Consider the following 6,024-nt stretch of genomic DNA (forward strand, 5'->3'; position numbering starts at 1 on the left):
CCCCCAAAAAAAAAAAATAAAAAAAAAAAAAATATATATATATATATATATATATATATATATATATATATATATATATCTCATGCATGATAAACTAACATGGAGGGAAAATTAGAGAGTGGAGTAGAAATAATAATAATAATAATGATTATAATAATAATAATAACAACAACAACAACAACAATAATAATAATAATTATTATTAAATAATAATAAAAATAAATAATAAATTCTGTTTCCATTTCTTCCATGTTTCCCCTTTCCCATTCACTCATCTGTTATATTTCTTGATTGATTTCTTATTTTTTATTTGATCTTGATTTTAACAGGATAGTGCCAGAAATTAATAACCTGTTTTACAAGAGATTCCTTTTTCAGGATAGGCTGCAGCAAATTCAACAGTTAAAAAATGATGTAATTGAAACACAAGTAAAAGGATAAAAAAAAAATACAAATTGATAGAAAACAAATGAGTGAGCGACATGTAATCAACATGTTCATTTGTGATCAGTAAGTTGAAGATGTTTTCAATAGGTTCAACTAAAAAAGACACAGCATTCTTCTCCCTTATCCTAAACCGTCTTCCTAAACAACATGAATCCACAGCTCTCCTAGTGCCATCCTTCACCTACAGCAGCACTTCCCATACCATGCCTGCTTCAGCAGGGAAATTTGGAAATTCTGAAGTAGTTGTTGATTTATTGATTTTTTTTCTGACCTGTCCATGCCATCTGGTTATCCACTGCTGCAAGAATGAATGATAGTGATAATATACTTTCTTCTTTTCTTGTAGTGGTACATCTTCCGGAGCAGTGACCACTTAATTTTCCTAGTGCAAACATATGAAACTATGCTACTTGGATGGGTAAGGCCAGTCTAAAGAAAGACATGGCTTTAGGAAGCAACCTATAACTTTAACTATTCATCAGCAATGAAGGCTAAACCCATTTGCAACAACCTGCAACAAATCCAGTACACATGTGCTGATAATTTTACTTATTTATTCAGTTATTGTGATGTCATTAAGGTACTGATAGCTGCACTGAATATGGCCAAATAAGTTGTTCCCTCTTGTAGTTTGTAAGAGGTTTGAATTCATGAATTGCAGCTATGTTCATAAACACTACAACATTATAAAGTATTACTGTAATCACAATACTTTAGAAATAACTATAATAAAGCATAGTTCAGCTCAGTTCCCTCTTTTGGTGCTGTTGCTGCAGGGTTATTAGAGGCAAGTGGAAATGTCCACAAGAGGGCAGGTTGGTGCTGCTGCACAGAAATGACATGTTACTGAAATTTGCTCATCACAATAAGTCTGTGCACATGCTTTCCCACTGGCTTGTGTGTTGTTATATTTTGGAGTTCATTCTTCTGTCTCCAAATGGAATTGAGTTTGACTTCACCATATGTGAGTTTTAGTGGCAATAGCTTCAATTAAATGTCAGATTATCCTGCAGACGGCAATATATAATGGAAACTGACCTGTCACCTCAACTTTTTTTAGTCCTGTGAGCAGGTTAGAGGGGATGGCACAGTAATGCAGTTCATAATGAGTCAGTTTAGCATGGTGGTGACACATTTTCCTCCACACAAACTGGTAAAAAAAGAATCTGAGGTGAATACATGTGCACCTCATCACAACTTTCAGACCATTTTATCAATGAAATCCTGATATTTGGTGGAAATCTAATTTAATTCTGGGTGCTATGAATAACTAGTTGTATAGCACAGCAGGGCATGAAGATGACTGTGGAACAACTTTCTGACGAGACTTGAAAAAGAAAACAAGTAATTAGAGTTTGCTCTGGTTGTCTAGCGTATGATTAGCTCATGTCCTGCTGCTTCCAAGGACTGGTTAAGAAAACAACCTAAATGCAGTGATTCATCAGTACATGTGTGTTCTCCTGCTGCCTCCAAACAAGACGATAGCCACTGTAAAGACTGCATGTTCACTTGTGACAGATAAAAGCAGAAGTTGCCATCACTACGCCTCCCATAGCTCTGTTCTGCTTTTGTACATACAAACAGTTTTAGCCATGAGCACAGTTTTATGCATTTAGCTCCTAGCTGCACAGCTTTCAGCTTTGGGTCTCTTCAGCCTGCACAGGAAGGCAAATTAAATCAGTGGCAGATTAACCAACCATTCATCAGAAGTATTGTTTACGTGACTCTGTTGCAGTAGAATGGTGGACACTCAGCTTAAACACTTCCACAGTTAGGGTGGACTGGTGTGTTTTTTCTTTCCTTCAGACAGCAAACTCACTGGTTCATGAAGCTCTCAGTTGTTTAAGTGGACCTGCATGTCTGCCAGTAAGTGAGCACAGCTGTTAGTTATTGTCATTTCAGTGGGTTGCACAATGGACCTGAGGACCTTATAATGAGGCCCTTGAGCAGGGATCCTCAAGCCTGGTCCTCCCACCTCTGATTTGAGTCAGGTGTGTTGCAGCAGGGAAACTTCTTGCCCACTTAGGTGTGGACATCTGGCCTAAGCTTAGGTCAAAGTAGCAGTAGATTCATCCCTACTGGTCCACATTTATGAGGATAAACAGCAGAGCTGATCAGAGGGCAGGCTGCATATGAATTGGGAACATTAGTTACTGGGCTTTTCTCTAAATCTAATGTGCATAGCCCTTTAACTTTAAGCCTTCTTGACCTCATCCTTCATGTAATGTAAGGTGACACAAACCATTAATTCAGACAAGTGCAGTTTCATTTTAGGCTTTTTCAAGAGTGCAACAGATCACAAGCACTGCACACAAAGGCCAATACACACCAGGTGTAGCAGTTGCAGGTTACACCTCATCTGAATCTGATCAATAAATCACTACACCTTCTGCAATTATCCTCATCTGTCATCACTCCCTGAACCTCCACATCTCCTTCATTCATGTTTAATTTCTCCTCTTGCTGATTTCACACACTGAAATTCTGTTGTAACATCACTGTCACAGGTATGTAGAGCATGGAGCGCCCTCCGCCCTCCCCTGAGGTTGGGGCTCTCCTGTGTGTTACACTCTGATGTGGTTAGCGGTGATAATTGGATGGTGTGGTTTCTATAATAAGATTTAATGCCAGCAGCTTCGCTTGGGACTGCCGCACTGGATTACACCATGAAAGGATGTAGGGCAGGACAACAGAGACTGTACTTTGATTATGAGCCACCAAAATAGGTAAATGTGTGCTTGCTTGTGTGTGTGCCAACTTTTTAACTGATTGCACGTAGAGTGTATTGTGGTTCTTTTCATTTTTTTAACTAGTTCTTGATTTCAGTGTGTTTAGGCTGGCTTCTTACCAGTTTTCCTTTACATCTGTGTGTCCATGCGTATGCGTGTGTTAAAAATAAAGCACAAGGTCAGAGCAAAAGCAGTGCTGCTGCATTCCCCAGGTGTACTGTTCTAGTGAACAGCACCCTGTGAATTCCCAAAAGAGCCCCATCCAAAAAATTATTGCTCACCCGACCTGTTGCCAGCTTTCATATCACCACACAGGGCTCCCTGTCTCCAGAGACAGCATTACATGTGGCATTATCACTAATGCCCCTGCTGTTGGAAAGTTTGAGTGCATTTTCATGCTAGAAATATTAAAATTTTTGTTATCCTCAACATCATTTGATTTTTTTATCCATCACTCAATTGTTTTTTTTTCTGTATGTTGAGATGCTCACGTGTCTTTCTGAATTTGCATTTTTATATGTTTGGTGGTAGCAACTGAATCTTCTTGAACTCTGAATAAGTTTCAGAAATATGCATCATCTCCCTCCAGTTATCTAAATGTTAGCATGTTTGTAATTAAAAATTGCAACTGTTTATTCAGGAGAGGATGTCATCTGACACCCAACCCTGTGATTTTACTTTCTTTACTCCTACTATTTGGTGTAATATGTAAACAATAATATATGACACAGCAAAAGAAAATGAGACATGAAAAGTGCACAAAAAAGTGCTATTTAATAACATTGTAGTGAGATATTTTGGTTGATTAAGTCCATTCATGCAACTCAGTTGAACTCAACTTTAGGTGCTTCCCTGACTCAAATTAACGATTTATTGTACAGAGATTGACAGCAAACTGTTGGATCCATTAAATGTGTAGGAGCAGGGAAACATCTAAAACCTGCACAACAGTGACCTCTAAAGACCGGAGTTTTAGACCCCTGTCTAATATACTCAATCAAGGCCCTTTATCACCAGTAAATCTGCAGATGGTAGAATAATTCAAAACGATACTAAAAAATTTTCCAAATTTTCTGAAAATGTTTATAAGCATACATTTGTTTTTTTCCTGACTTTCTATTGGCTGGAGGACATTTGGTGGGATCATCTTGCCACAATCCAAGAGCGGAGATAAAAGAAAAATCCACAAGGGATTTGAGAGCAGAAAGGTAATTTTGAGAACAAGTACAACATATTTGCACCCATGCAGGGAGTTTTTGACTGTAAGCTAGGTGTTTTAAAAGAGAGCAGTATGAGATCTATGTGTGATGGAAATACAGTTTTAATAAGAGGCAGGATAATTACCATCATCTATGCTCATTTATGCATGTATGCATAAATGCATAACAAAACTTGCATGCATCATGTATGCATGTGTGTGAATGGCTGGTGGGATAGGCTGTTGATGTGGGCAACTGTGGGTACACATGTAGCTTACCACCACCTAGTATGAATATGGCGTGAATAAATAATGGATTCAATATAAAGTGCTTTGAGTCCCATCAGCAGAAAAACACAATACGTTATCAATTATTGTAAATAACAGATTTACAACAATAAACTGTTGGTTAATATAAAGTTGATTATTACCTTACTGCTGTTGCAGAGTGTTTCTTCTTCTTCTGCAGGTATCACCTTCTTTTTTATGTGTTGCTATGTTATCAGTTAATCTAGTTGATCTGGTTAGCTTTTAAGGCATATGGTGGTCGATGTGTATGCCAAAGTTGGGGATGAAGTGTAACATAGAGCACTAGTCAACAAGATCAGACTGGCACTGTATTCACGCTGTCCATTTAACCAGGTAAAATCCTCCCTGGGTGACATAAAGAAGCTCTGTCTGGGAGAAAGAGTTGTGATGATGAAATATTAATGAGAAATGAGGATTCTGAGAACTGTTTACAGAACGAGAACATAACCACCTGGGAGCCCCGCTGTACAGAGTGCAATTTGGGGACTTTGATCTTTGTCAAAATTGCTTTTTAATTATTTGCATAAGCGTATGTGCGTGTCTGTTCTTGTTTTTTGTTACCTCGTTAGGACATGCTCCATGATAATCACTGACTTTGTGGGGACCAGTGAGGCCAATGCGTCAGGACATTATTTTTGTTATTGTGGTTGGAATTAGGGTAAGTATATTCAAATAGGCTAAGGTTAGGGTTAGACATGAATCTGCAACAGTTTAGTATAAAAGGTGAGTGATTGGATTAACAGAGTAAATAGAAATCAACACAATGTCCTAATAAGCTTGAGCATGTGTGTGTGTGTGTGTGTGTGTGCAAGCGAGTTTGGTCACTCTCTGATGGCTTGTCTCAGAGGAGCAGCTGGGCCTGAATAAGTGATGCATAAACTCATATGATGAAGTACCAGCCACAGCTGTTTACCCTGTGTGCTTGTCTCACTTATCAATATTCAATTAAGATTACTTACAAACATACATGCAAAAAATTAATGCAGCGCTTTCACTGAAGCAGACATCCAAAGGTTGAATGAAGGATGCTTCTAAACTGTTAATTAATTCTGCATCTTTTTCATTTCTTGTGTCACTGCTACTGGGGAGTTAAATCTGAGAAGACATGGCGTTTTTGCATAAAAGGTCAGAGCTTTTTGATTTGCCCGGTATGGTTCTGAAAACATATGACACTAAAACAGTTTGTGATTACGGCTTCCAAGTAGTAGGTGATGTCCCCAGAATGTGTATTTCAAATTTCACCTCCAAATAGTGCACAGATTGTTCAGATTGTTCTCCAGCATATTTGTTCCAACTTGCTGCCCACACTTCTTCCCAAAGGAAGACACTTATCCTAGTTTT

This window comes from Melanotaenia boesemani, chromosome 23 (assembly GCF_017639745.1).
Source record: "Melanotaenia boesemani isolate fMelBoe1 chromosome 23, fMelBoe1.pri, whole genome shotgun sequence".
In the NCBI taxonomy this organism is placed as follows: Eukaryota; Metazoa; Chordata; class Actinopteri; order Atheriniformes; family Melanotaeniidae; genus Melanotaenia; species Melanotaenia boesemani.